Raw genomic sequence first — 22,151 nt, forward strand, 5'->3', positions numbered from 1 at the left:
GTGTCCTTAACTGAGTATTAAGACCCCTTCCTCATCTTTTAACTCTCAAGAGTGTTATCTTGCCACCTCCCTCCATCCCTTTCTTGGCCTTATATAGAAAGTACTCATGCAGGTTAACCAAACAAAAGCCCGAGGGATAGAGATGTAGCTAAGTAGCAGAACACTGTTCCAGTGTGTGCGCAACTCTGCCTGGTGTCTTCCCGTAGCACACAAAACAAAAACCAACGATCATAGTTTGTAAAATGTGGACCCAAAGGCCAGAGGCTTCCCACAGACATGCTTTGTTTGGCCTGCACAGTGTTGTTCTAAATTGTTTACATCAATGCTACTAGACTAGATGAATGCATTCCAGTTTGCAGTTTCTACAATTTTGAACTATAGAACCAGCATTCTTAACTATTAAAATATTGAGTGTTTTATTTCATCAGGGCCTGGTACTGGCTCTCTGGTTGTTGGTTTACTATTGGTATAGTACTCATAGAACTTAATCTTTCCTACAAATATCAGAGCCACCACGCTTATTCCCATAGATTTCCTTCTGAAAGGTCACTTGAGATTAGCTGTGCCCATTAACAGAATGCCAACTGTTCCCCATCAGCACAGCCTCTCTTCCTTCACTCCCTTCTTCAAGCATCAGTGTAGATACGTTTCTCTCACATTTTGAACTCTCATCTTTTAGTGACAATATCTCTATAGCTACTTATCATTTTTCCCATAAAAACAAGATATTTGCCATTTATTTGTGTCCTTTATGGCTTCTTCAATGTTTGACGATCTCTTTTCAAAACTGACTTTCCATATGTTGTTAGATATCCCATCCATAACTATTTAATTAATAAACCTTCCTGGAATGCTCTTAATTTAAATAAGCTCTCTCAGGAGAGATCTTGGCAAATATACAATAGCTCCAAAATATTTATGAATGATCCTTCTAGTTATAGTTCCCTCACATGAATCAGAAATTCCTCATAATTCACACACAGCTCTATTGATATACATCAGCTTTGAATGCTTCAATAGAATATAGAGTCCTTGTGGACAAGGGATAGCTTTGGTATGTCTAAGGCCTAATAATAAATCTACATATTAAGATTGAGTAGAGATTTCACAGTTATGCCTATTGCTGGTAATACAGGGCATAGGAGAGTTTAATTGAACATGTAATGGGTAATAGTTGAGATAATTAATTGATTCAGGCTTCTATTTTTGCCTTTACAGGATAATAGGAATACCCATCTTCAAGAAGTCATAAGGCCTTGGACACCCAGACGTCTACAGCAGAAGGGAAGAACATATTAGTACCAATATACACTACAGGGTAATATCTCACTGCCTAGCACCAATACCTCTTTAACTCTAGAATAGTTGTAGTCCCGAATCAATTATAAATCAAGCTGGATTTGGAGTTGGAATGTGGCTCTCTCCTTCTCTAAACCCAAGCATGTTGCTAAAAGAAAAAAAATCAAGAGATTCTGTCTCATATCAGAAGAGGCAACTGGTGTGAGTCAGGAGAAAACCAATAATATAAGGACCGTTGTTATCAAGATTCTATTTTTATCCATGCTTATTCTTGATTTCTTGGAATCCTTCCTTACATGTCATATCATCTTTAAATCCAAACTTTCCATTTTGATATTAATAATGTTCAAGTTTTCCACAGTGAAAATAAGTCTTCCCAATAGCAATCTCTGAAGTCTCCAGAAGGAAGATGGGGCCCCACAACAATGACTCTACTCAGTCCAGAAAATGCCATGGTACCTAAAAACATTACTCAGTGATCAGCTTTGGACTGAAAACTCTTCAGAACAGTTCTAAGATGAGATAGTCTATTATACCACACTTCTAGCCAGAATCTCAGACAATCTTATCCATTACTGAGACTGGCTGTAGACTCTACAGCTAGCCCTATTGAGACCTAACTATCTAAGCTTTCTTACAGGACCCCAAAGAGATACCATCGCCCCCTAAATAGCAGGAAGTAATTCTAAGAAAATGATGCCCCCTCTCCCAAAGGTTTCTTTTTTCTCAGGGTTATTATGAATGGATGGTTATAGGGTTGGGGGTAGAACAATAAAATTTGGACTCTGTATTCTCCTTTAGAAAAGAAAAAGGGGAATGGATAGGTACAGGTATTAAGGGCGATTATAGTATTTACTAGTAAACTAATTCAGTAAAATATCAGCCGTAGATAATTTGCACTGATATGGATTCTTGTATATTGATGCAAATGTAAACTATTCTTATATTCCCATTTAAGATAATTTATATATTGATACAAATACAAAACACATATTTCTATTCCTGTTTGAAATATTTTGTACATTGATATAAGTGCAAGATTATATTTATCATACTGTATGTATATTCTATCTCTGTTTAGGATATTTTGTATGTTGATACATATTAAGGATATTGTTATATTGCATATTGCACTATACATTTCTATCTCTGTTTAAGATATTTTGTGTATTGTCACATTTTTTACGTCATTGTCCTTATATGGTACATCTGCTTACAGACTGTTTACCTTGTTAATGTGAAGCCTTAGTCCTTAAGTTATTTAGGTAGATAAGACTTACAGAACTATAGTCACCCATGCTTGTCATTTCTATGGTTACATTAGTTAGGTTGTCCAGATTTACAGAAACATATGTCAGATGGATAGGTGTAGCTAGAGTTTTCCTGCCTGGGCCACAGTCAGGACAAATCTCTCTCACCTGCCAGTCCCACAGCCGCTCAGACCCGACCAAGTAAACACAGAGACTTATATTGGTTACAAACTGTATGGCCGTGGCAGGCTTCTTGCTAACTGTTCTTACAGCTTAAATTAATCCATTTCCATTAATCTATACATTGCCACATGGCTCGTGGCTTACCGGCATCTTCACATGCTGCTTGTCCTGGTGGCAGCTGGCAGTGTCTCTCTGACTCAGCCTTCCACTTCTCAACTTTATTCTCCTCCTTGTCCCGCCTATACTTCCTGCCTAGCTAATGGCCAATCAGTGTTTTATTTATTGACCAATCAGCAACACATTTACCATACAGAACATCCCACAGCAGATAGGTAATCTTCAAACACTTCATAGACCTAGAGAATATGGCATGTAAATGTTTTGATAACTTAGAATTTTGTTAACATGAGACACAATTGCTTCTGGCAGCACCTATCTGACTCCATGTTGGGCTTCTAAACCATTTCTGTTTGGAAGTTTGATTTCTTCTTGGGACAAAGTGGCCAAAGTGCCTTCTGGGCAAAGAATGGCCCTTGCTTCAACTGCTGACAGTATGAACGCTGTCCTTTCCCGATGAGCAGGATACAAGGAAAACCGACTACTGAACCTTGCCAAGACAGGATAAGATGGTCTTTCAAAATTCCTGCTTCTGAAAATGGTCTGTCAGATATTCTAGGCCTGTAGCCATTTCTGATGCCTCAACAACACTGAGAAACTTTAGGCAACTGTCCAAGCTGCCAGCTGTCACTGTCTATTCTCACAAGAATTTCGGAAATTGCTTGCTTGCATTTTCCATTTTCTCAAGTATTATTATGTTCCTTCTCAGGTCTTTGATGGACTTGAAGACTTGATAGTTAAAGTTACAATCTTCTCATATCTTAGCTAGAAGATATTAGTATTAGAGTTAGAATCCAGCTATTGGAGTAATCTTAGTAATTTGCCATTTACTCATGTTCTGGACATTTAGTATGTCTTTCCTGTTTGCTGTTATTCTTGTTGGTTGTAGTTCCATTTTTGTTTATGTTATTACCCTTTGTTTTTCCTGGAAAATACTTGATAATCATTTTTATTGTATATACTTTGCATTAAGATTAGAACCTTCTTATTTAGGCAAAAAGGGGAAATGTAGTGGTATTTACTCCACCCATGACCTTGGGCTATATGGCTTCCTGCTGTTGTATGTGACCTCTTATAAGAAATTGGAGAAGGGTCACATGCCCCTTCTCCATGCTCCTGCCTGCATGGTGGATTCACTCCCGGTCAGATCAAAGGACAGCTTCAGCTGTCTACTCCATTCTGTATTCATGAGTGTATTTCCTCAATTTATATCTTAATAAATTCTGTTACCCATTTAATAGACTCACATGGATTGATCATAATAAAATTGAAATAACTGAGACATAATTCCTTCCTCATATTATTTAGATAACAAAAGGTAAAACAAAAATCCAAGAAAGGGTAGTATTAGTGTAGTCTCTAATGCTATCTACTGGCTTGTTAGCAGCCAGCAGGACCCAGACACTGAGCTGGAACTCAATTTCTCAGTGTAATGGGCCAGGCAATAGTAAAAACAAAATCAAGGTAGGGGTCAGTTCTGTGGAATAATATGTTGGGCAGCTACCAACATAAGGTCTCAAGCACAAGGAATAAAACAGTAATCAGAACCAAGACAAAAGTACTGGCTCTTAGGATAAGAAAATGGGCCAACTTATCAGAATGAAAGGAAAGGTCAGGGCCAGCCTGGCAATAAGGGGAATTGAGGATGAGCGGGGGAATTTTGTTCTAGAACTGCTGACAGCCTCTGGCAAAAATGTACCCTATAGCCAAAATGAACAGCCATTTCCACTGACAGATGGATAGAGAAGAAAGGGAATCCTATAGAAGAGTGATACTAAGGCTGACCAGTTATCATGGGGTCCTTGTGAATGGCTAACTGGAGAGTAATCTGCAACTTAGATATATACAAATGCATGTGAGAACTACAAAATGCCTCATTTCCTTGGAATGCAGTACTTTGTAAAAATCAAAGGGGAAATCAACAATTTAGTAAAGGGAATTCAATATCACACATCCAATACCTTGTAGCATTTACAGAGTTAATACAAGCTTACATCATTTAGTACCATAAATATCCTTGAAAACTGTAAATTTCTTTTTACAAAATCAAATAATTTTAAATTAAGCATGGGGATTTGCTATTTAAGCAAACTATGAAATTAAGCCTTTTGTAAAGTTGAGGCTCTCATGTGTTATGCAAATAATTTCCCTCCTGATTATGTTCCTATATTTGTCAATTAGAGCCCCTTACTGTGAGAACCTTTCAGGATAAGTGGCAACATTGGACTTTGGCACCACTCCTGAGAGCTCAACATGCCCAACACTTTCAGAAGCAGGATATGACATTTAAAGGGCAGTGAGTCAAGGTCACTTTCATTGCTTCACAGTCCAAACAAGAATGACACTATTTGTAGACAAATGTACAGGTGTGACCAAGAAAAACAAGGTCTCTCAAACCCGGACTCATACTGAAAAAATGGTAAAACTGTTACCAGGAAATGTGAGGATCATATGAGTATCCAGAATGTTAGGTTACACAGAGGCTTGGAGCTGCACACAAATAATGCTAATAAATATATATACCAATATATGGATTGAAACCTGCAGACCAGGTTACCCGAAGAAATTAAGCTAGAGTGGCAACACTCACTCCTCTCTGCTACTAATTTTCTTGATGGCTCCTTCACCCTCCTCCTCTCCAAATGAGAAAATTACGTGCCCTATTTCCAGATACAAGTGTAGTAGTAAAGACTACAAGCCAGTAGGAATCCCACCCAATCTGAGTAACATCTAGAATTGGACTCAGGTTGAATAGGAAGGCTAACATATTAAGAGTATTCCTTTCCACCTGTTCTCATTCTCTATAAAAACAAATTAGGATACATTAGCTTCCTAGAAAAGGGAGAATTCAGAATTAGACATTCAGTACAGAGAAATTGGTAAAGTCAAATTCAAGTCAAGTAGAAACAAAGCACTTGGCTCCCTGAACTTTTCACCTTCACTGGAAAAGCATGGGCTTAAGTGTGTGAGAAGAAGTCTAGAAAGTCAAAGGGATTCCCATAGGCAAATGTAGGATGTCGAACATCGGCCAAGAGGAGAATAGAATACAGCTCCATTCACAGACTTATTTTCAGGACAAGGTCAGCCTGAGCTTTTCTTCTAATATTCATCCAGTCTTCTGGGAGCATCTTGGGCTTCTCCATGTATTCAGTGTCTAGGAACCCTACCATGCTCAGAGTAGCAGCATTCTGTGGGAGTAAAACTGCCCAACAAGGTAAATACCCTCCTTGATACACTTTCCAATGTCAATGCCTTAGTCATCAGCATCTACTTGATATATAACCTAGTAAATTCAGATATTTTACCCCCAAGGAATGTTACTAAATGGAGGAGTGCCAGACAATGAAAATGACTGGCTTTCTAAGATGCAGTTTAAACAGGGAATACCAATAACTAGCTAACTGGGAAGCTCCCCTTCATTTGAATGTTAAATTTCTAACTAAAGAGGCTTCCAAAGATTAACCAAATAAAAGGACAAAGAAAACACATTTGCAAAAAATAGTAAAGATATTTTTTCCTTCTAAGTCTGGTTTCTTGGGTATGGAGCTTGGTGGTAGCACACTTGCCTGGTAGCATGAGGCCCTATGTTCAATCCCACTACAAAAAAATAAAAATAAATAAATAAATCTGCCTTCCATTTGTGCCTCATGATTTGAGCAAGCCAAATTAATCTCAACTGCATTCCTGAAATGAAAACCTAATTGTTGGTTTTATTGTTGTTGAGTATTTACTCTGTAAAAAATGGCAAAATCTTTTAAAGTAAGATGTATCATTTATGTGAAGTATTATCTCTGTCTACAATACTGCTTAGTTCAAGTAAATTGAAATGATTTGTATGATTTAAAAAAACTTCAAGTCACTGAAGAAAGAAATTTAAGAACATATCAGAAGATGGAAAGAAGTCCCAAGCTCATGGATCAGTAGGATAGTAAATGGGCATCCTAACAAAAGCATCTACAGATTCAATGCAATCCACACCAAAATTCCAACATAATTTTCCACAGATCTTGAAAGGAAAATTCTCAATCTTATATAGAAAAATAAAAAATGTAAGATGGTTAAAACAATCCTAAACAATAAAAGAACTGCTGGAGGTCTCACTGTTCCCAATTTCAAGTTATACTACAGAGCTATAGTAATAAAAACTGCATGGCATTAGCATAAAAACAGACATGTTGATCAATGGAATCAAATTGAAGACATAAATCCACACACCTATGGACACTTGATTTTTGATAAAGAAGCCAGAAATATACAGTGAGAAAAAAAAGACAGCATCTTCAACAAATGGTGCTGGTCAAACTGGATGTCTGCATGTAGAAGAATACATATAGATTCATATTTATCACCCTGCACAAAATCTCAAGTCCAAGTGGATCAAACCTCAAAATAAAAACAAATATACTGAACCTGATAGAAGAGAAAGCATGGAATAGCCTTAAACTCACTGGCACAGTATAAGACTTCCTGAACAGAACACTGATGATAGAGCAGGTACTAAGACTGAAAATTAATAAATGGAACCTCTTGAAATTGAAAACTTTCTGTAAGGCAAAGGACACCATCATTCAGACCTAATGGCAGCCTACAGAATGGGAAAATATTTTTAACAGCTACACATCCATTAGAGGACTAATATCCAAAATATATATAGAACTCAAGAATCTAGATACCAAAAAAACCCAAATAATCCAATTAAAAATAGGGTACAGATCATACACCCAAAGGATTCTTCAGCCTACCACAAGGACACTTGCTCAGCCATGTACATTGCTGCTCTATTCACAATAGCCAGCACCTGTAAACAACCTAGATGTCCCTCAATAGAAGAATGGGTAAAGAAAATGTGGTACATTTACACAATGTAGTATTATTCAACTGTTAAAAAAATGACATCATGAAATTTGTAGGCAAATGAATAAAAGTAGAAAATAATCATCTTGAGTGAGGTAACACAGACCCAGAAAGGTAAATATGGTATGTGTTCACTTATATGTGGATATTATCCATTAAATATATGATAACCAACCTACAATCTGCGGACCCAGAGAGGTGAGGTATAGAGAAGGGCTCTAAGAGGGACACATGGATCTCCCTGGGAGGGAAAAACAGAATGGGTTTTATGGGTTGACAGGAGGCAAGTCGAATATGAATTGGAGTGTCAGGTGGGAACAGGGAGGGGACTTAGTGTTGAAAGACAGAATATAGGGAGGGACAGCTAGGATTGAGGGACATTTGAGGTATGTTATGGAAACCTAGTGCTGTGGAAAATCCCTAAATATATGAAGTCGATCTTAATAAAGTCTCCTAATAATGGGGGCGATTCAATCCCAACTGGCCATCTCTTGTCACCAAACAAGTCTTCCAGTACCAGGACTAGGTTGCATTTACTTGAATTGTTGGCTAAGGGGGTCCCATGGAAATCCCCAAGCAACCTAGGCTGTTGCTGAAACAATGAATTGCTCTCCACAAACTGACTGCAGGGGACCCATTGCCAAGGACAAAATCCTCACAACTCATTGTAAGTCAAGCTGCACCCTGTATGGAGCCTTAAACCCTACATTCTAGTGTCTTTGTTACAGGAAAGTACCCTACAGGCTACCAAAAGAGAAACACTAACAACAACACAAACACAAACTTTTGACCCATAATTTGTCCTACCTACAAAATAGACTAGGGCAATGGTGGCACAGAACTTGTGGGAATATCCAACCAAAGTCTGATTTAACTTAAGTCCCACTCCATGAGACAGAACCCAAACCTGACAATGTTTGAGTAACCAAGAACTACAGACTAGATAGCCCAGAGATCCAGGGTAAAACCAAATACTACTGTTCTATAACAATAAAATAACTCCTAATGATATTCTGTTATACTCATAGATCAATGTCTTATTCAGCCATCATCAGAAAGGCTGCCTCCTGAAGCAGATGGGAACAGATGCAGAGACCCACAACTAAACATTATTCAGAGAGAGACATCTTGGAACACACAGCTCTAAATGGGATATCTCCATCAAATCCCTCCCCTCAGAGCTCAGGGAACCCCACAGAAGAGGAAGTGGAAAGAGTGTAGGAGCCAGAGCGGGTGGAGGACACCAGAAGAGCAAAGTCCTCTGAATCAACTGAGCAAGGCTCATATAAACTCACAGAGACCGAGGCAGCAAGAACCGAGCCTACAGAGACGTGCATCAGGTCCTCTGCATATGTATTATAGCTTTCAGCTTAGTATTTTTATGGAACTCCTGAGTGTATGAATGAGTGGGTCTCTGACTCTTGTGCCTACCAGTGCTATTTTCCTTATGTTGAGTTGCCTTGTTCAGCCTCTATGTGATGGTTTTGCTTTTATCTTATTATATTTTATTTTGTCATGTTTGGTTGTCATCTTCTAGAAGCCTGTTCTTTTGTAATGAGAGACAGAAAAGGAGTGGATCTGGAAGGGAGGGGAGGTGGGAGAGGAACTGGAAGGATTAGAGAGAGGGGAAACTGTAATCAAGATATAGTGTCTAAGAAAAGAATCTATTTTCAATATATGAAAAAAAATTCAAAAAAATCGCTTGGTTCTATGAGAAAAAAATGAGACTTCACTAACTATAGAAAATTGACATTGCTTTCATGTTCTGTCATTACAAGTCCCCATATGTTAAAATGTGTCAGAAAACTCTCATCAAAACATTTATCTTGGGCCAATAAAACCAGTTTTCCTACCACCTACCTTATGTCTTCTGTCCCTTTGTGTTCCTTCCTTTTCCTCTCACTCCCCCTTCCTTTTCTCCTTCTCCTTCACACCCTCATGTACTGATGGAGAAACTTTTACACCACTCCTGATGAAAAAGATGAATTTGAAGAGACAAACAAGCCAAACAAATAAATAAGCCAAATTTCATAGTCTTTCCTAGTCACCAATATACTCATCCATTGACATCTCTAAACTGAAGAACCTTATCCAATGCAAAATGCTGGAGAAAGGAATGGCATTATAGTAATTGGAAGCATTTTAGAAAAAAATTAAGGTCCCAAAGTAGATTGTCCTAAAGATTCATCACTTATGGAAAGGACCCAAAGTTTGAATATATTCATTAACAAGAAGTAAGAGTTTTTCGTTACAATTCTTATTTACTTTTTGGGTGGACGTTTGGGACTAGCAGTGTGTGTATGTCTGCCTCTATCTATCTATCTATCTATCTATCTATCTATCTATCTATCTATCTATCAATCATCTATCTATCTATCTCCCTGTGTGTGTGTGTGTGTGTGTGTGTGTGTGTGTGTGTGTAGAATGGTGAATAAAGAAGATGGAGAGGAAGGAAGAAAAAGCAGGGAGTAGAGAGGGCAGGTCAAGAAAAAGGTGATTGGCATCTCTGACTTTTGGGTCCATTCCAAGTGTGCCAGCAGAAAAGGAGGAGTTCTCAAAACTTCCCCAAGCCCCCTCTCTTAGACATTAGGGGTCCTGCTTCTAAACTATCACTAAAAATGCTATTTTGGTCCAGTCATCTGCTGTCTCTTTATAGGAGAAGACAATAACAAATCTTCAAAGCAACTGAAAGAAATTCTTTTGCTGTATTTTAAACCAAGCTTCTGCCACATCATGTGTCAGCTGGAGAAGATAGCAGCCTCTAGCAGAAGACTAACACAATCCAGCTGAGCCCCGGTATCTTACAAAACTTTATCAGCCCCCAAAATAAAACTTTCTAATTATGGACAGGAAGTGAGGGAGGTGGCAGGATACTCAATTTCCATAAACTCAGACAAAAATACTTTGTACAAATCAAGTTAATCTCAACTACATTCCTGGGATGAATGACTAATTTTGGTTTGTTTATGTGGTCTATAATAATGACCAATTCATTTAAAGTGAGATCCATCATTTATGTGAAGCAGTTTACAAAATTGCTTGGCTCTACGAGGAAAAATGAGACCTTCGCTAACTACAGAAAATTGGCATTGCCTTCGTGTTCTGTCACTGTAATTCCCATATGTTAAAGTGTGTCAGCAAAAGAAAAAAATGTGTTAGGCCAATAAAACTGCTTTACCTACCCCACACCTTTTATCTTCTATCCCTTTGTGCTCCTGGCCTGCCTTTTTGTCTCACTCTCCCCTTCTTCCTCTCCAACTCCTCCCTCCTCCTGCTACCCTCCTCTTCTTCCTCTTCTCTCCTTACTTATATACATAGATGCTAAGACCTAGACTAACAATCTAACCTTGGGCACTTTTCTTCTTTTACAAATGCATGCCTCAGAAACCATCTGCTACCGTGAATCTGAAGTAACTAGAAGTATAGTTGTAAAAATAGTAATGGGAAAAACTGTTCTAAAGGCAAGATGGAATGACATGTAGGAATTAAGAAGCCTAAAAGATCCACATGTTCTTATTGGGCTACCAAAGGACTAGTTTTATGATGAAAGGTTATTAGGTGAACTCAATTCATAGCTCTCAATGCCTAACTAAATGATAACAGCAAACTCTTACAATTGCACATGGTAATAAGGTAGTAATAGAGACTATTGAGAAATTGGAAATGCCATTGAGGGAAACATATACTCTTTGTTCCTTCAAATAGTTTCTGATTTTAAGAGAAGGAGGGCATAATTATTTTTGATATTTCAAATAAAGAGGACAAGTATACACTTCATTTAAACAAATCCTCAGTATGTCAGTCACTGCCTATTCGACTTCTTTTTCTGTTGATGTAATAAATTATTTTAAAAAAGCAATACAGGGGAGAAAGAGGTTTATTTCAGAAAACAATTCCAGGTTATAGTGCATCATTGTGGGGAATTCAAGGTAGAAGCTTCAAACAGTCATATCACACCTACAGGCAAAAGTAGTAACAAATGAATACATACATGCTCACTTTCTTAAGCTCAGTTTGATTTCCATTCTTACACAGTTCAGGATCCCTTGTCTAGAGAATGGTGCCACCCATAGTAGGCTGGGTCTTCCAACATCAATTAACATAATTAATACAGTCCCCTACAGACATGCTCATAAGCCAATACAGTGTAAACAATCTCTCATTTAGACCATCTTTCCAGGCGATTCTAGCTTGTATCAAGTTGATAACTAGAGTTAACCATCACAGTGCCCAACCAAGAAATCAGAAGCTGTTAAATTATGCTCCTTGAATTTTTTATAGAAAATTACAATGTCTACATTTTAAATTTTGACTATATCTCAGCCCTACAAGATAAATCTCCTTTCCCCTGACATACTTTCCAACATTAATGACTTAGTAATCAGTATCTACCTAAGATATTACCTGGTAAATCCAGCTGCTTTATTTCAAAGGAATATTACTAAATGAAGGAGTGTCAGACAAAGAAATTGATTGGTTTTCTAAGATGCAATTTAAATAGTTCCATATTTTTATTTTTATGACATATAGTAGTTGTACAAAATAATATATTTCATTAGGATACTTTCACATGTATGTATAATGAAGATTTTTGTTCCCCTATTACCTCCTCTTGTTTCCCCTTCCCAAACAATCTTCCTGATATAGAAGATAGTTAAGATAAGAAACACATCACAATTTTGATGGAGGAACTTGGAAAGTACACAAAGGAAAGGGGACTGTAACATCCAAAGGCCACTACTATCCCTAGGACTAGAGAGACAAAATGTAGGTTTTGCAAGAATCCTTGAGACAGTCACATTAAAAACAAATCAGAACTGCAGTGGGCCTGTGTCACGGGAACTAGATCCATACACAGAAGACAGCCACCAATGGAGGTCCTCCTGCAGGATTGGGTGTGGACTAGCAATAAAACAAAACATCAGGCTGTTTCCTCCTCTGGCCTCCAATTGCTTATTTGTATTTCCTTTTTGGTGAACATAGCCAGAACGTAGTTGGACAACCTGGAAAACATGGCCTGTGGGTGTTAGGGTTCCTGTGCTGCATACAATAGGGTCCCTATGTTGTAGAGCAAGTTCAGATTAGTACCTCACACCTCAGGTTATCAAGAAATTTCCATTATAGAGGCTATATGGAGTACCTAACACTGCTTGGTCTAAAGCAGCTTTAATCCCAAAGACTCAAAAATTGATGTTGTTTTTTTTTTTTCAAAAAATTCTGTCTATATAGAACTAAATACTATTTGTATATTAATAGACATTTGTTTATAAAACACAAATGTCTATGTTTACATATGTGCTAAATTTTTAATATTTCCCTTGGAAGGAGTAAATTTATTTCTTTCCAAATGGTCATTTTATACTTCCTCCTCTCAGACAAGACTAATTTTGCCACAGAAGTTACATTCATACCTGATCTGGGTGTTTGATATGTTCCTATAAATTAATTTCTCATAGGCCATAAGTTTGTAATCACTGATAATCCAGATGTAAAGGAGTTAATGAGTTCTACTAGTGAATACTAAAAGGGGGCTTTTGTGAAGGAAGAAAGTTCCTCAACAAAAGGCTAACTGAAGATAAATGTCCCCACTGTCAAACACCAGCTGGGACCAAAGCCTCCTGTTTATGTTAGAGAGATCTGTCTTATAAATGTGTCCTTCAGCCTCATAGACCAAGCATGAATATTTCAGCAAAGATTTTTCAGAAAACCTTTGCTAGCCCCTTTAGAAAATAAAAGTGCAACAATTGAGATAGAGGAAATATTTAAATTTCATTCATTATTTGTCATCTGAGACGCTGATCATGAATGGAAATTTGTGTTTCAGTCATCTATGCTGCCACTTAGGAAGTTTAGTCTTTGGGAACTCATAAATTGTGAGCCTTTGAGCTGATATTGACATTTAAGTTAGACATAGAGGAATGGTGACTGCAGAAATGGTTTGTGAGAGCAATGTGATTTGTAGCAACAGAGAATCTACTAGAAGTATTTGCTCTTCTTTTCTGCACTTCTTCCCCAGCCTCCTGTCTCTTCAGCTGTGAACTGGATTCCCAGAGGTAGCAAACTTGGGTTGAAAAAAAAAAAGATACAAATGATTCAAGCTACCTTTTTTCTCAAAAGCTCAAGATGTTTTCTAGATAATAACGTTAATAATTATAATGAAAGTAGAAGAACTTGTTCTTAGTTTTAAAAAAAATTAATGAAAAGGAGGCCTTGCAGAACACAAGCATTGAATTAGAAATCTGGGATAAATTTCCACTTTAAGTCAACAAGTAGCGAATAATTTGGTCAGTCACACCATTCTGCTTCATTTTAGTTGTCAATCTATCCATATTAGCCATACCCATATTAGCCAATGCGTCCTGAAGTTTCTAGTAACGTCAAGAAGTTCCTAAGAAGTGATAAGTAAGTCACCCTGAAAGCAAAAATATGAGTAAAGGAGAAGTGAGAGAGTGATTCATATCGCTTTTGAGCTAGAATAAATAACGATTTTTTTTTATAAACAAAAGACTGAAACAGCAGACTAGGTCAAAAACGTCAGTAAGGACATACAAAGATTAGTCTTTGGGTTATCTGAAAGTTGGCTTAAGTATATATAGTCAATATCTACATGGAATTCCCAATTCCCAGCCACTTAGCCCTGCATGCTCCAGATTTGCCTTTGTGGAAATGATAAAATAAAAACGTGAAGTAAAATCTCATATCTAGAAGACACAATCTTGCAGCACACTTCCTGGTCCTCTGGATCTTATAATCCTGCCCGCTTTTTCTGGATATTCTGTTCTCTACTACAGATTTTTTTGTTTTTTTGTTTTTTTGTTTTTCGAGATAAGGTTTCTCCGTGTAGTTTTGGTACCTGTCCTGAATCTCACTCTGTAAACCAGGCTGGCCTCGAACTCACAGATATCTGCCTGCCTCTGCCTCACGAGAGTGCTGGGATTAAAGGTGTGTGCCACTGCTGCCAGGCCCTACTACAGATCCTTTTTAACAGAAGCACTTCTAATAGGCAAGAAACAGAGAGGACAAGATACTAGCTCAGAAATGCCTTTGTTTGCCAGGTCATTACTAGGAAAGCTTGTTAGTTCCTTCAGAATTTAATTCACAGAAGAGGAGCTTATAATAGTCTGACAAAAGTTGAGTAACTGGCTGTTGCTATCACCTTTATTCTTCTAAATAGTCAAGGACTTGCACATTCAGTGTGCTCTCATAGTACTACAAAAGAGGGCTATCCCAATGGGCAGTGTGAAAGAAATGGACACAATTTTTAGCATATCTTTATTAGACACATAACAAGATCATCTCAGGACACAGTGTTGACTTATTGGTCTTAAAACATAATTGTGCAGCTTTGGTGCTGGGCGGGAGGGGCTTGGACCTGCCTCAACTGAATGTACCAGGCTCTGCTGACTCCCCATGGGAGACCTTGACTTGGAGCAGGTGAGAATGGAGGGTGGGTTGGGGGGAAGGCTGGGGGAGGAAGAAGGAGGGGAAAGTTTGTGGTTGGTATGTAAAATGAATAGAAAATTACTTAATAATAATAATAATAATAATAATAATAATAATAAGCTAAAAAACGTAACTGTGGCTGAGCAGTGGTGGCACATACCTTTAATCCCAGCACTTCGGAGGCAGAGGTAGATGGATCTCTGTGAGTTCAAGGCCAGCCTGTTCTACAGAGTGAGTTTTCCAGGACAGCTATTGCTATGCAGAGTAACCTTGTCTTGGAAAAAAAACATAATTGTGCAGATAAATATGGTGCCTTGATACAATTCATGTGAGAGTGACTGCAAACTTTGTATAAAAACAAAGATAGGTACCAAGAGAAGGCCCATTGGGAGCTGTTTTGGAAATTAAGAAGAGTAAAATATGAAGTTGACCTGATACTTCCTAAAATCTGAATAATATGGAAGAGACTGCCATTAAACAGTAAAAAAAAAAAATCTAAATTTCATATTTTTACATCCACATGGTTTTAAGACATTCAAACATATATCCAATGACTTGGGAAAGCATAAGTCCATAAGCTAAGGGTCCTTCTAGGGATTCCTTAATCCATAAATAAATATTTTAAGGCTGTCAATATAGGCTAGGAAAAAATTCAACCTATACAGACAATAGAGCAGAACACCTGAGTTCAGTCCCCAAAATCCACATTAACATCAATAAGAAAAGAACAGTGAGTGCTTATAATCCCAGCATTAAGGATGCAGAGAAAGGTAGACCCTTGGTACTTGATAAACAGCTAGATGAGCCTACTTAGCAAGTTCTAGGCCAGAGAAAGTCTCTGTACCCCCCGCAAAAAGGAAGTGAACAGTGGCTGAGAAATCACACCCACACCACACCTGAGTTGTCCTCTAACCTACACACAGATGTATGTGCACACACACGAATATGTACACAAACACATGCACAGATATATGCAAATAGAAAAATATTGTAATTTTACTGCTAAGGGCAAGATAGTAAAATAAGTGCTATAGATGTGTTCTAACTATGCATCAGTCAGTCAAAGCAAGCTCAATGGGAATAGCAACACTTTGACTAAAAGGGAAGGGCAGGGTTTAGAAATGTAAAGAGGAGAGGTAATGATTTTCTTTTACTTTTTAGTCAGGCCCTTTAAATTCATGAGACAAAACAGGACGTATAACAAATAGTGCTATAAGCTCCACACCCTGAATATCTTTAAGATATTTCAGATATCCTGAATATCTTTAATATACACAGCTTTAGTTACTGACTAGTTACTAAATACTAGTTACTATTTCACATCTTGAATTATTTGCACCTTGCTTATTTTTCTACCTGTATGTGGTGATATTGTGTCTCCCAATATATTCTGCACCCTAATAAACTTATCTGGGGTTAGAGAACAGAACAGCCATTGGATAGATATAGAAGCCAGAAAATGGTGGCACACACACCTTTAATCCTAGCATCCCAGAGGCAGAGATCCGTCTGGATCTCTGTGAGTTCAAAGCCACACTGGAAACAGCGAGGCATGGTGACACATGCCTTTAATCCCAAGAAGTAATGTCAGGAAACAGAAAAGTATATAAGGCGTGAGGACCAGGAACTAGAGCCTGGTTAAGCTTTTAGGCTTTTAGCTTATTAGCAGCAGTTCAGCTGAGATCCATTTGGATGAGGACACAGAGGCTTCCAGTCTGAGGAAAAAAGATCAGCTAAGAAATTGGCGAGGTGAGGTTAGGGTTAGCTGTGGATGGTTCTGTCTTTCTGATCTTTCAGCGTTCAAGTCAATACCTGGCTCCGGGTTTGGTTTTATTAATAAGACCTTCTAACAATTCGTACTACACTTGCATCTTTGTATGTTGTTACTCTCCTAAAAATGACTTGAAAGTTTCTGACTCTCAGCTATCTCTATCCCATATCCTCTGCTTATTTTTTTAACTTCTAACAATTTCAACTGTTTTGTTTACCTCTAGGTTTGTCTTAGCTGGGACTTTATTGCCGTGATGAAACACCATGAGCAAAAGCAAGCTGGGAAAGGGTTTATTTGGCTTACACTTCCAAATTGCTGTTCATCGCTGAAGGAACAGGTCACTGAAGGACAGGGCCTGAGTAGGGCAGGTGCTGATACATAGCCTATAGAGGGGTACTGCTTACTGGCTTGCTCTTAATGGCTTGCTCAGCCTGTTTTCTTTTGCACCCAGGACCACCAGCCCAGGGGTGGCATCACCCACAATGGCCTGGGCACTTCCACATCAGTCACTAATTAAGAAAATGCCCAACACACTTGCCTACAGACAGATCTTATGGAAGCATTTTCTCAACTGAGTCTCCCTTCTCTCTGATGACTTTAGCTTGTTTCAATTTGGCATTAAAACCTAGCTAGCACAAGGCTGTCTACAGGGTATGTTTCCATGTATATGCCTTGACAGACAGTATCTAAATGGGATAGTGTGTCACATTCAGTTTAGAATATCTCTTTTAGGAAAGCTCTTAGAAACCATAAATCACTGACCTGCCTCTATGTTTACATAACTGGTAAAATCCAACCAACTATGCTTGAAATGGTAGGGCCATTTGGTACAAACTGTACTTCTCTGAAGGTCACTCCTCAGCAGATGGTAGCACTCACCCCTTATGACCTATCCATTAAGCTGAAGGCAAAGCTTGAGCAAAGTTAAAAATTAAACAGAGTTTTACTAAAAGAAAGGACTGATAGTACAGTGTGTGTGTGTGTGTGTGTGTGTGTGTGTGTGTGTGTGTGTGTGTGTGTGTCTGTGTATACATATATGTGGTGGAAAGAATAGTATAAAGGGGAAGGAATTTTAAAAAGCTTATTAGGGAAATCAATACACACAATTATGGCATTTAAGAAGTCCCATGAACATGGGACTATCTAAAACAAACAACCTACCAATGGCCAGCATCTACCCCCAAAATGATTCTTTCTCTCCCAGCAGCTATCAACTGTCAGTAGTTCCCCAGTTAGAAGTGGATTCTCATAATTTTTTTCTCCCATTTATGCTGGAATTCTTCCCGGCTTTTTTGCTCTTGTCAGGGTCTTGTGCAATAACCAGTGCTTCTGGGAGTTGATAAATGCAATGGCCATGTCATGTCCAAAAGAGATCACATCACAGTATTTCTCATCATCTTCCAATTTATATTTTCTCCCTCTTCTCTGTGAATATATAAAATTCTCAAAAAAATAAAAATAGGAGTTTCATGATAAGTTATTTAAAAGCTAAAGAATGATAAGAGTTGATGGGATGTCTTGCTCAAAGTGGAGAAGCCTGAGCCTCAGAAACACCAAACCCTATGGTATGATTTTCAGTGTGAAACATAAATGTCCTTGAGGAACTTCTGGTATAAAACCCAGAGTCCAAAAGATAGGAAACTCAAGAGCTGTGAGATTCGTGGACAGGAGAAGAGCAGCTCAACTCTACAAGCCAAAGAGAGTAAATTTGCCTTTTGTCTGCCTTTTTGTTCTTATTGAATTTGTACATATTGAATGATGCTAACTACTTTGAAATCATATCTTTTTCTCTCCATCCACCAACTCACATGTCATCTTCTCTGGAAACACTATTAAAACACATCTAAAGTGATTTCATAATTACCTAGGCATTTCTTTATCCAACCAAGTTGACATCTGAAATGATCAAAATGAGTTAGTTGATTTGCTAAGACTGCCATGATAACAAAATACCTCATCAAGGGAGGCTAAAACAGTAGATATTTTTCTCACATTATGGAGTAGTTACCTTTCTTGTTCTTGTGACAAAATATTTGACAAAAATGACTAAATGGAGGGTGACTTCAGGTGCACAATTTGAGTAGTTACACAGTCCATTCTGGTGAAAAAGCAGGGCACTGGAAAAAGAAGGCCTCTTGTTCCATTGTATCCAGTCAGAAAGCAGAGAGAAATGAATATTTACATTCTCATTTTTATTTAGACTGAGACCATGGAATGGTGCCTACACAATTCCTCACTTAAACCTCTCTAGAAATGCCTATATATATATACTAAGAATAACCTTGAACACCTGATCCTAGTTCCTCCACCTCCTAAGTACTACTAGTATTTAGGTATGTGCCACCATACTTAATTGATGTAATCCTGTAGATAACATCCAGGACTTTTTACATATTAGGTAATCATGTTAGTAAGTGAGGTGCATCCCCTGCCCCAGGTGTCCTTTTCTTATATTTTTAGGTTTAGTGTACTTTTATTATTATTACTATTATTATTATTAAATTTTTAAAATTTATTTTATTTACCAACCAGTTTCCCCTCCCTCCTCTCCTCCCATTCCTTCATCCCATCACCTTTCTACTCCCCCCCATCCACTCTTCAGAAAGGGTAAGGCCTACCATGGAAGTCAACAAAGTATGGCATATCAAGTTGAAGAAGGACCGAGCTCCTCCCCTTGCATTGGGGCTGAGAAAGGCATCCCACCATAGGGAATAGGTTCCAAAAAGGAAGCTCATGTGCTGGGGACAGATCCTAGTACCACTGCTAGGGGCCCACAAACAGACCAAGCTATACAATGGTCACCCACATGCAGAGGGCCTAAGTCAGTCCCATGAAGGCTCCTTAGCTGTCAGTCTTAGAGACCACGAGCTCCCATGAGCTTGGTTCAGTTGTCTCTGTGGGTTTCCCCACCATGATCTTGACGCCCCCCCCCACTTGCTTATATAATCCCTCCTCACTCTCTACAGTTGTGCTCCTTCTCTTCAACTGTGCTTGGCTGTGGATCTCTGCATCTGCTTCCATCAATTACTGGATGAAGGTTCTATGATGACAATTAGAGTAGTCACCAAACTGGTTACAGGAGAAGGCCAGTTCATGCACCCTCTCCACTATTTTAGGAGTCTTAGATGGGGTCCTCCTTGTGGGTTCTTGGGAGTTTCCCTGGCACCAGGTTTCTTCCTAGCCCCATAATGGCTCCCTCTATCAAGATATATCTTTCATTGCTTTCCCTCTCCATCCCTCCCCCAATTCGACCATCCAGATTCCTCATGTTCCCATTCCCCATTGCCTCCCATCTACCCTGCCACCCCCAGTTTACCAAGTAGAGCTCATCTATTTCTCCTTCCCAGGGCGAGCCATGCATCCCTCTTAGGGTCCTCCTTGTTACCTAGTTTCTCTGGGGCTGTGGATTGTAGCCTGGTCATCCTTTATCTCACATCTAGTATCCACTTATGAGTGAGTACATACCATGTTTGTCTTTCTGGGTCCGGGTTACCTCACTGAGGATGACGTTTTCTAGTTCCATCCATTTGCCTGCAAATTTCATTGTGTCATTATTTTTTACCACTGAGTAGTACTCCATTGTGTAAATGTACCACATTTTCTTAGAGAGACTTCAATTATATTGAGTCAGGACCTACTTTAGCAACCATATTTTAACCCAATTACCACTTTAAAGTCACAGTCTCAGCTACTGAGACATACAAACTGGTGATTTAAGATAGTTCATCCCATAATAATCACCATGTCTGAATAGGAGGTGAACGAATCCTGGAAGGAAGTAGTTACTGCTAAACAACTACCATCAGAGGTACTATTCTAGGAGTATCTATAGGTATTTTTTCTTAATTGTCAAAATAATATCTAAGAGAATGGCTGTGGTGATACTTTATTTGTGCACCCCAATAAAGCTTATATGGGGATCAGAGGACAGAGTCAGCCACTATATCAAACATAGAGGTCAGGCAGCGGTAGCACATGCCCTTAATCCTAGCATTCAGGAGGCAGAGATTCATCTGGATCTCTGTGAGTTCAAGGACACACTGGGAACAGAGCCAGCCATAGTGGCACACATCTTTAATCCCAGAACTAGTTAATCATAGAGGTCTGGAGATCTGAAAAGACATACAGGAAGTGATAGAGCTGGGCAGAAAGAGGAAGTGATATAGCTAGGCGGAGAGAGGCAGTAAGATGGCAGGGCACAGAAAGGTATATAAGGCATGAGTATACAAGAAGTAGCTCTCTGGAGGCTGAAGAGTTGGTAAGGTGAGGTTGGCTGTGGTTTGTCATATTCCTCTGATCTCTCAGTTTTCACACCAATATCTAGCTCTGGGATTCTTAATAATAAGACCGTTTAGCAATTTGTGTTACAAATGGCACTTATCCATATCTTTATAAAATAAGAAACTGAGCACCAAATAGCTTAAGATGATAAAGTAACTGAGAATTCAACTCCAGGTATAAATCATTCTCAATTCCATATTCTTGCCACTACAGATTTCTACTTCTTAAGAAAACTCTGAGAGACAATTATGGAAATTTAGAAGTAGAATACATATAGACTACATAAGACTACATACAAGGCTCAAAGTATCCAGTCAAGGAATTATTAAGCAGAAAATAATTGAAATGCTTGAATCAGACAAAGAGAATATTGATATGTAAAGTGATCATTTAAGGAAATTATTGAGACTAATTTTTATGAAGAGCTTATATACTAGATGTTTCTTCATTACAACAAACTATAAGGTCACTATTGTGACCTCCAAGAACTAAGATATAGAAAGTTTACACAATTTTCTCAAGGGACACACAGCTTGTAAATGATAGAACAAGTATTTGAATGAAAACAATCTGACACATAACATGAAGAATAAAACATAATTTTTAAAAAGAGGCTGGGCACCGAGAGGCCTACTTAGAGTTAATTAAAGCAGCCATTATAAAAGGCAATGAGGGATCTTGCCCCGGACTTCCCTTCTAAAGCACAGGTTGAGTGCCCTAGCTTGCCCCGGACCCCATCCCTGGGCACCAGCCACTCCGGGGAAGACCTGCCCAACTTGGCCCCAGGTTCTGGCCACCAAGCAGGTTTCCTTCTAGCCCCACCGGGAAGGATCCCCTTCTCCAAGACCCCTGGCAGACCCTGCAGTCTCCACGCCCTGCCCCCACGCCCATCCACCTGAGCCCCAAGCCTCTTCCTGAGACTTAGAGGCCAGCCCCCAGCTCCCATCTTGCCC

This window comes from Peromyscus eremicus, chromosome X (genome assembly GCF_949786415.1).
Source record: "Peromyscus eremicus chromosome X, PerEre_H2_v1, whole genome shotgun sequence".
NCBI lineage: Eukaryota > Metazoa > Chordata > Mammalia > Rodentia > Cricetidae > Peromyscus > Peromyscus eremicus.